Genomic DNA, 10,596 nt, shown 5'->3' with positions numbered 1-10,596 from the left:
GGATAAGTATATAGCAAAGGTATGTTCCTAAGGAAATTCCCTCTTCCTAAATCCTGATTGGTGGAGAAACTTGGCACAGATGTTGTGGATTTGGGGCTTAAAACCCTGTAGGATCTTAACTTGGGGTAATGATTCAGTTCCCGAATCTGGACCATGATCCTGGCCTACTGGTTCTGGGCCTGTGCTCAATAAACTATCCCTGTCTGACTGAGACCAGTGTTTCTGTGGTTTGTGAGGCAATTCCTGGACCCCAACAAAGGACAGGCAGGGTTAGGGGTAATGGTTATATAAGCTGATGACATGACCAGCCACTCCACAATTTGGTTAAGGGGAAGCAATTAGAGAAAGAGAAAGAGAGAGAGAGAGAGAGAGAGAGAGAGAGAGAGAGAGAGAGATTGAGAGAGAAAGCATAGCATAGAAGTTAGGTTATAAGGAGAATGAGTAGTGGGCAAAAGGAAGCTGGGGACTTTTAGGGTAGGAGCTGTGGTGAGAAGAGACGAGCCAGGATGCCAGCATGGTCCTTGGAATGTGTAACAGGTACCTGTGACACTGAGGGAGCCTGGAGGCCAGCATGGGCTTTGACATCCTGACTAGCAGCCATATGTCCCCTCTGCCAGTGACTCCTTTCAGTAGAGGAAAACCTGCTTCACACATTTCTGAGGAATGCTCAGAAATTGTTAGAAATCCTCCTATAGTTCAGGCTGTGGCTATTTTTGGATATTTGTACAAGCTTTTGGAGTTTGGGGAAATGGAGTTTCCTTTGGACCTGACACTAAGAGAGCTAAACATGTAATTGGAGTTTTAGATAACAAAGTTTTTTCTGTCTTTTTTCTTTTCTTTTTTAGTCCAGGAAAAAAAAAATCCAGCTATCTTTTTTTTTTGTTTGTTTTTGTTTTTCGAGACAGGGTTTCTCTGTATAGCCCTGGCTGTCCTGGAACTCACTTTGTAGACCAGGCTGGCCTCGAACTCAGAAATCCGCCTGCCTCTGCCTCCCGAGTGCTGGAAATCCAGCTATCTTTTTTTTTTTTTTTTAAAGATTTATTTATTTATTATATGTAAGTACACTGTAGCTGTCTTCAGACTCCCCAGAAGAGGGCATCAGATCTCATTAAGGATGGTTGTGAGCCACCATGTGGTTGCTGGGATTTGAACTCATGACCTTCAGAAGAGCAGTCGGCACTCTTAACCACTGAGCCATCTCTCCAGCCCCAATCCAGCTATCTTAAACTTTACATATAAATTCCTTTAATTGGACAATTTAAAAGAGTTTTAATATCATGAGATACAATATTAGCAAATAAATTTACTATTTGTTGTAAGAAAATCTTCTTCTTTCTTCTTTTTCATCCTCCTTCTCTTTTTCAAGACAGGGATTCTCTGAATCGTCCTGGTGGTCTTGAAATCTGCTCTGCTCTGTAGACTAAACTGGTCTTGAACTCACAGATCCATGATCTCTGCTCCTGAGTGCTGGTATTAAAGGCATGCACCACATGCCCAGATGGCAATATTTATGTTCATTCTGATACTTTGAGACAAACATACTTGAGTCATAGTGAGAAGGTGAGGGGGCTGATGGTCTTGCTATGTTCTTTCTTTGGAAAGAATACAAGCATTTGTCAAGTCCAGCTGTGATGATTTAAACAGGCACAGCTGGAGTTCTAGAGGCAGCAATTATTCTACTTAGAAGATACTGTGCAACACTGCCTTAATAAAGGAAGACTGAGTTGAAATTACACACATAGGGTAGTCAGTGCAGTGAATTAATATAGCCTGTGTGCACACTGATGAAACAGTACACCTTGTAAGTTTCCAGGTAAACCTTAGAGAAAACCCAAGGGAGCCTTTATGACTTACACAGCATATAGAGTTACTGATCATAATCTTTATTTATTTATTTATTTATTTATTTATTTATTTATTTATTTATTTTGGTTTTTCGAGACAGGGTTTCTCTGTATAGCCCTGGCTGTCCTGGAGCTCACTTTGTAGACCAGGCTGGCCTCGAACTCAGAAATCCCCCTGCCTCTGCCTCCCGAGTGCTGGGATTAAAGGCGTGCGCCACCACGCCCGGCTTCATAATCTTTATTAAACTTCAATGTTTACAGCATCGAAGAGACAGAGCTGAGAGAGCACTGTTAAAGCTATGATGCTGGAGGGTTACAGCACTCCGTCCTCAAAGATGTCCGCTGATGCAGAAGAGAAGGTAGAAAGATTGCAAGAGCTGGGGTGACACCAAGGGGACAGGGCCTCTGAGATCCAAGAGGACAGATGCACACTTGAACTGTGTCAACACGCCAAAGCCCTGCATAGGTTCAGCTCAGACTGAGTGGGGGTGTGGACATGAGCTGCCAACCCTAACCAAGTCACTGCAGCTGATGGCCACTGCCTCTTCATCAGAATCTCAGTAGACCTACTAAACACACTTCATGGCAGTCTCAGTGAACCTACTAGACACACTTCACATTAGAATCTCAGTGGACCTACTAAGCACACTTCACAGCAGGCCCCATGGCCAGGAACAGTTGGCTCATACAAAAACACCTCAATGGTATTTTTATAGACTTTTTGTTTCTTTATTTTGGAATTTTTGTCTAATTTATTTTTTTGGTCTTTTGATGTGTGTGTGCACGCACATGGGGTCATGAAAACAATATGTTTATTGGTTTCAATTTTGATTTTTTCTTTTTTAAGAATGACAGAGAGAAGAACATAAGGTTGAGAGGGAGAGGTGAGGGGAGCTGGGAAAGACTGAAGGAAACATCAACACATATTGTATGAAAAAAACATTGGGATTTTTTTTGTTTTGTTTTGTTTTCAAGACAGGGTTTCTCTGTGTAGCTTTGGCTGCCCTAAAACTAGCTCTGTAGACCACACTGGCCTCGAACTTAGAGATCTGTCTGCCTCTGCCTCCCTGGTGCTGGGATTAAAGGGATGCACCACCCCTGCCTGGTGAAAACGTTTTTCAATGAAAAAATTATGTTATTATAGAGATATTTTTAGGCACGCTGTCCCTTTTATCTTTCCACATATGAACATCCTACTAGCTAGATTTAGTACAGACATCGTTGTACCATGATAAGCAGTAGGAGCGTCTACTGGACACAGTTTACCACCTGGCTGTTCTCGTGTGCACGATGCCTCTTTCCTGTCCTGCTCTGCTCTTCTCCTTCTCCCTGTCAGAGAACCGAGATACCAGTCTGACTCAGGACAGGCACCAAGAAGGAAACTTTGAGACAAACATGCTTGAGTCATAAGTGAGAAGGTCAAATCCCAGGTCTAGAGCCAGTTTCTCATGACTAAAAATAACTTGTGGCAATTTTCTAACATTACCCATATGCAAAAAGGCATCTGTTTTTCTATAAGACTGGGCACACGGATGGACATATTCATAGCCAGTGTGTATGTGTCTGCAGATGGGGGCAGACAATCTGAAAAGCTTGGTAAGTATTCTCTGTAATGACAGTTTTTGAGAATTCTGGAGTTTTAGTTTCTTTAAAGAACAGAGAAACACTATCAGAATATGCTTTCATTTTAACTCCAGGTATACGATATGGGGCTGCTTGGGACTGTCTGCAGCAGCCGACTATGATTTGCCTCGTGCTCTAGCAGAAGTGTGGTTTTGCCAGTTGCTGATAATTTTTGCAATTGTGTGACATTTGGAATTTTGGGAACTTTACAGAGGGTATATAAATGCTACAGTCAGCCAGGTGGTGGTGGTGGCGCATGCCTTTAGTCCCAGCACTTGGGGCAGAGGCAGGCAGATTTCTAAGTTTGAGGCCTGCCTGGTCTACAGAGTGAGTTCCAGGACAGCCAGAGCTATACAGAGAAACCCTGTTTCGAAAAAATAAACAAACAACACCCCCCCCAAAAAAAAACCAAACCAGAACAAAATGCTAGGGTCCCTGAGAGGTGTAGTAGGAGTTTGTTGGTGGTTTGGGAACACTGGTATGGTTTGTTAGTAGCCATGGTCAAAGCAGAAACAAAAGGAAAGAAATTAGACTCCAGGATATTCGCCCCCCTCCATCCTTCCTCTCTGTCTAGTATTAGGGGAAGAAATCCGGGAGAGGGGGATAAAGAGTGGGAAAAGACGCCTTTAATCCCAGCCCTCGGGAGGCAGAAGCAGGCGGTTTTCTGAGTTCGAGGCCAGCCTAGTCTACAGAGTGTGTTCCAGGACAGCCAGGGCTGCACAGTGTTCAGAGAAACCCTGTCTTGAAAAACAAAACAAAACAAAACAAAACACGAGTGGGAAAAGAACCCACAAAGTAGCAAAGACCAACCACAGTTCTCCCTCTTAAGAAGACATCGAGATGCAGGATAATATAATGGTTCTGGGACAGGGAGGTCTCAGCTCCTTCATGAGTCAGATGTCTGATGTATTTTCTCTCTTTGACCCTTTTGAACTTATAAGTGTTAATCCCTGTCTTAGGCTTTCTATTGCTAAGAGACACCAAGGCAACTCTTATAAAGGACAATATTTAACTGAGGTTGGCTTACAGTTTCAGAGGTTCAGTCCATTATCATCATGGCAGAAATCATGGCAGTGTCCAGGAGGACATGGAGCTAAAGAAGGAGCTGAGAGTTCTACATCTTGATCTGAAGGGAGTCAGGAGAAGACTGTCTTCTAGGCAGGTAGGGGGAGGACCTCAAAGCCCACTCCCATAGTGACACACTTCCTCCAACAAGGCCGCACTTCCTCATAATGTCACTCCCTGGGCCAAGCACATTCAAACCACCACAATCCCCCTGGTCGAGAATAAGATAGGTTATCCCCTTTGGAGTCAGTACCGGACACACCCAGTCACCAAGTTCTCAGCTCAAAAGAAACTTACTATCCCCGAGGGGCAAACAAGGGCTGGGAAATGATGCAAAGACAGACAGCAAGCAGCAGCAGCAGCAGCAGCAAACAGGTGCTTTTGCAGGAGTGGATCTTTAAAAATAAGAGGGGTGGTCTGTCCTAGGATGAGCTAGTAAATCCTGATTGGACATATTAGTCAAATAATGGATTTTGATTGTTGGACCTTGGCATTTTTGTCTCAGGAATTTTGTCTCACCTCAGGAGGATGGATGGAGCAGGAGCAGCCAGGGCAAGGATAGGATGGCAGGTAACAAGCATGTGGCTGGGCAGTCGGCAGCATAGTCAGGTTAGAATAGATATGAATCCTGCCGAGCTATAGTGCAAGAAGCTTTTTAATAAATACACCAGATCTCCCTGTCAATATCTCAGAGCAAGGACAGGAATAGAAAAGTCCCAAACAGTACTTTTATGTTTGGTGTCCCACGTGTTAAACACAGAATCCAAACTTAGACAGACCCTGGTGGCAGGTGCTAACAAGCACTCCCTGGAATCAGGAGGCTCCTTAGGAACCCCTGCTATATGCACCCCGTTCTTCAAAGAAGATGATGAACATCAAGAATCTCCTTATGAAGTTTGCTTCAAAGGTGGCAAGGGCTGGGTAGTAGGCAGTAGATAGGGATAGAATAGATGTGAACCCCGCCCAGCTATAGTGCTTTTTAATTAACACACCCGGTGTTGACATCAAAAGACCAGTTTTGCAGATGGGCTCCAAACTCAGGATGTCACACATAGGTGACACCCGTTGCTATGACAACCACATACCTTCCCAGAGTCCACTTCCCACACTTACCTGCGACCAGGTTACCAGGTTACGTCACAGCCTAAATAAAAGTCATAACCTTCCCACCTTTGACCCCCTTTTCCCTTTGTCTTTCTCTCTTTCCCCCTCTTTGTCCCCAGTGAACCTCTTCCACGTGGAACTGCTTCGGCCTGGTGTGGTATGTCCAGACGTGAGCCACTATTCTAACACATCACCTGGTCTCTGCATCATTATTTCAGAACAAGGGCAGGCATAGAAAAGCTCCAAATAGTACTTTTACAGCCACCGCCCCAGATCTCTTCTCCTTATGTTCTCTGCGCATGCTGTCTGTCGCTTTCTCTTGCTCCTCCCCTCCCTCTGCCTCCCTGATGCAAGGTGATTTTCCTAGCCTTGTTTTCTGAGACCAGAGAACCCGCCCAAGAGCTGCCCTCAAAATGCCTGCTTTTATACTTTTAATTCAGCCTGAACTGGTTTATTACATTGGCAAAAAAAAAAAAAAAAGCCTATTACTAGTTTCAGGAATGTAATCTAACGGTTTAGCAAGGCGGGAGGGGTAAAAGGCAAAACCCGTTGGAGGCATGGCTGCCATGCTCCAGCCTACTAGAGCCCTTCAACTACCACAATTTTGAGCCAAATTTGAATCGAGTTTTAATCATGTACTGGTCAGTATTGTGGGACATGAGAACTGTGCTGCAAGAGGAACCAGCATGAATCCCATGAAGTGCAGCAAGCTCAAATTCGAGAAATCTCAGAGCTTGAGACCGGCAGGTGTAGAGTTAGCGTCTTCTCTGTTTTCATGCCTGCTTCAGGGCTTGGAACTACAACACCCAAATAGGTGATCACAAGCAATCAGTCAGGCAGCACAGCGCTTGGAATTCTTCCCCGTGCAAATAGAGCATCATGGAATAGCCTTGGCCAATAGAATGTATTTACCACCCCCAAATTCCACCCCACTCCCCAAGGTTCGTACAGTCCCTGTCCACACGGAATAAAGCGCACACATTATTTCACCCAAGGGTCCCCTGAGCCTGGCTGTCTTTACTGAGTGTCTGACTGCATGTCTGCCATGCTGCTGGGATTAGGGAGCAACTGCTGGCAGGCCACTCAGGGGAGACAGGATGCAATCTGAGGATCTCTAGTCCAGCTAGAAGGAAAGGGTCCTCATGGCTCTGGCCTGGCTGGAATGGCCAAAGTGTTGCAACTCTCTAAGGGGAAGACTGAACAGGACAGGCAGCCGGATCTCTTCTGCTACCATCGCAGCCCCAGTGCTAGAGGCAGCAGTAGTGATGAGCTGAGCTGCAGCCAGTAAGCAGAAGCCGGAGCCGAAGTCACTAAGCAAGAGATGGGATGTGGCTACAACGAAGCCGTGGCTAATGCGGCAAGCTGCTAGGACAAGCTGCTGTGAGGAGAGAGTGTGGACTGGAGCCCTTTGGACCCTATTTGTTCCAGACTCCCTTCACTCTCTTTAGGCTGGAGTATAGCAACATCTGACATCTCAGCGTGTGGTAGAAATTATTTAATCCCAATCCGGGATTTCTACCCCACCCTTGATCATTCAGTTCCCTGATAAAAGACACACAACTTTTATTATTTACAATAAACTTTAATCAGCACTAGAGCTGGGCAGATATCAACCCTCTATGCTATTAAGACCCATTTCCTATGGATAAGCCTGAGTTATTACTTACTATGCTTCACCTGGGCTGCTCTTAGCTCCAACTGGCCAGCCCTCTCCACCATGCTTTCTTGACTCCTAACACCTGGCATCTTCCTCTTCCTCCTTCACCTTCTCCCTCCCTCATGGTCTCCTCTGACCCCCAAGGCCTGGAATACCAAGCCCCGCCTATCTCAATTCTGCCCAGCTATTGGCTGTAGGCATCTTTATTCACCAATCAGAAATAACTTGGGGGCAAGGTCACACAGTGTCACTTGGGTCTATATGCAGATTCTCTTGTCCCTGGGGCAACCAGGTCTTGGAGGTCTGCACTTAGCACTGCAATACACAGCAGAAGACCAAACCTCAACACCAGAGGGAAGAGGCCGACTTTGAACCCCACTTATTCCAGACCTTGCCCTGCCCTCTGAGCTGGTGTACCTGTAGCGCCTGGGCACCCCACTAGGAGAGGTAGAACGCAGAACCACGAGAATTTTGGTCTCTGGCTAGATTCTTTTTTTTTTTAAGATTTATTTATTTAATGTATGTGAGTACACTGTAGCTGTACAGATGGTTATAAGCCTTCATGTGGTTGTTGGGAATTGAATTTAGGACCTTGGCTTGCTCGGGCCCAAAGATTTATTTATTATATGTAAGTACACTATAGCTGACTTCAGACATACCAGAAGAGGGCGTCAGATCTCATTACAGGTGGTTGCTGGGACTTGAACTCAGGACCTTCAGAAGAGCAGTCAGTGCTCTTACCCGCTGAGCCATCTCGTCTGGCTAGATTCTTATCTGGGTTCTCAGAAAACAGCGACAAGTTACATTTGGCAGAGGCTTACAAAGGCAAACACTACCCACTAGGTCCAATCAGGGCCAAGCATATATTCTGATGTAGTTTCTATCTACATACCTCCCACTTACATGTGATCAAGCACATCGAGGAGTCGGGTCAAACAAACTTGTTTAGGGGACAAATGAATGCTTTGTTATCTAATCTAATTTAACAATAGCATCCAGCATTTCAGGAACTATCTGTCCTTAGGCCAGGGGCACACAGGTTAGAGGCATTTTTGTCTTATGAACCTCTTAGGCACAGTAATTAAAACTTAAAAACATAACTTTGGCTCGTACAATAAGTATCTGCAACCTAGAGATCAATAAATAGGAAATCATTTTTAAAAGACACCTGCCAGCAACTCCGGGCTTGATCCCGGCCCAAGCTCGTCGGCGGTGTACTGGCATGCGTGGAGGCTGTAGTCACAGTGGCACCCGCAGGGACGGAGGAGAGAATGAGTGAAGAGGATCAGGGCTCCGGCACTACTACAGGCTGCAGGCTGCCCAGGTCAGGGCCCCAGCAAGAAGGCAGCCAAGCACAAGGCAGCTGAGGTGGCCCTCAAACACCTCAAAGCAGAGAGCCATGCTGGAACCAGCCCTGGAGGACAGCAGTTCTTTTTCTCTCCTAGACTCTTCACTGCCTGACGACACCCCTGTCGTGGCTGCAGAAGCTGCTGTCCCTGTTCCATCTGCTGTACTAAACAGGAGCTGGTGGTGCAAAAAGCTGGCGTTTGCCAGAGTACATGGTGACCCAGGAGTCTGGGCCTGCTCACCGCAAAGAGTTCACCATGACTTGCCGGGTGGAGCGTTTCATTGAGATTGACAGTGGCACTTCCAAAAAGCTGGCAAAGCGTAACGCAGCAGCTAAGATGCTCTTTCGAGTGCACGGTACCTCTGGACACCCGGGATGGCAACGAGGCAGAGCCTGATTCGCCATTTTTCCATTGGCGTGAGCTCTTGCTTGGATGGACTGAGGAATCGTGGGCCAGGCTGCGCCTGGGATTCCTTGCGGAATTCTGTGGGAGAAAAGATCCTGTCCCTTCGTGGTTGCTCCGTGGGCTCTCTAGGGGCTCTGGGATCTGCCTGCTGCAGTGTCCTCAGTGAGCTCTCTGAGGAGCAGGCTTTCCATGTCAGCTATCTGGATATTGGTATGGCCACCTAGAGACTGGGGATGGAGGGGACTGGATCAAAGCAAGTATAAAGGAGTTGGGAGATGGGTGATGTGTACACTGTTTGGTGCCCCCTCCCCACCAGTGCCTCCCTCCTCTTTCTTGGTTTCCAGAGGAACTGAGCCTGCGTGGGCTCTGCCAGTGCCTAGTGGAACTGTCCACCCAGCCAGGCACTATGTGATATGGTTCTGCAACCACCAGGGAGGCAGCCCGAGGTGATGATGCTGCTCACCGCGTCTTACCTCGGGATCATGGCCGGTAGCAAGTAGCATCCCTCTGCAGTGATGGATATGCATCTTTTACTTCTTGCTCCTTCTGCCCTGGGTCCATGTATCCACCTAGCTCTGGTACCCTCCAGAGCCGCTGACACAGCCTGTCTACCTTGAGACTGAGGAAGGCACAGGCAAGCAAGGAGCCATGAACCACAGGGCCCCAGCCAGCACAGGATTTGCCCTCATTCCGTGGATGATGAATCTATTGGAGTCCAGAATAAATGCTGCTCTTTGGCTTCCTAAACCCTGCTCTCTCTGGCCCTGGGTCACGAGGGTGTAAGGGATAAACATGGGGAAAAAAAAAAAAAAAAAAGACACCTGCCAGGTAATGGTGGCGCACACCTTTAATCCCAAAACTTGGCAGAGGCAGGTGGATCTCTGGTTTTGAGGCCAGCCTGGTCTACAGAGTGAGTCTAGGGCAGCCAGGGCTACACAGAGAAACCCTTTCTCAGAAAAACAACAAAACCCAAGGCACTTAAGGGAACTCAGAAAATAGTATCATCAGGTGCCCCCGTTGTTTGTCCCTATACTGAGAAGTAGGAACAGGAGCAGGAGCCCCCAGGCTTGGGGGTGCAGAAACCAAGGCAGACCATAGGTGTGAGGCAAAAGAGTGTCCTGGCTCAGCCGGAGGAAGCAGGCTTGGAGACCTCAGAGAGAGAACAGACTTTGGACTCAGAATCAATTCTGTCTCCACTTTTCCTTGGGAGCCACACCACTAAGTGTCAGTGCTCTGGGTTACTTAGGATGGTTTATCAAAGAAAGAAAGCCACTACAGGATGAATTTAAACTTCTCAGCAGCAGGGGGATCCCTCAAGGACGCCCCCAAACCCTTTTTGCACAAAAGGCACTTTTAGCAAATCAATTTCCACATACCAAAACCTCTTTTTGTTTTGTTTTGTTTTGTTTTGTTTTTCGAGACAGGGTTTCTCTGTGTAGCCCTGGCTGTCCTGGAACTCACTTTGTAGACCAGGCTGTCCTTGAACTCAGAAATCCACCTGCCTCTGCCTCCCAAGTGCTGGGATTAAAGGCGTGTGCTACCATGCCCG

The 10,596-nt window shown here is 46.8% G+C and overlaps 1 pseudogene; it reads left to right on the top strand.

The window, feature by feature from the left end:
• The first annotated feature begins 8,614 nt into the window (after window positions 1-8,614).
• LOC110299469 (RISC-loading complex subunit TARBP2-like) lies at window positions 8,615-9,547 on the top strand (annotated as a pseudogene).
• The last annotated feature ends 1,049 nt before the right edge of the window (window positions 9,548-10,596 follow it).

This window comes from Mus caroli, unplaced genomic scaffold, assembly GCF_978045245.1.
Source record: "Mus caroli unplaced genomic scaffold, Mus_caroli_1 scaffold_8, whole genome shotgun sequence".
Classification (NCBI taxonomy): domain Eukaryota; kingdom Metazoa; phylum Chordata; class Mammalia; order Rodentia; family Muridae; genus Mus; species Mus caroli.
Note: the sequence above shows the minus strand (reverse complement) of the source record. Positions and strands in the feature narration are given on the sequence as shown.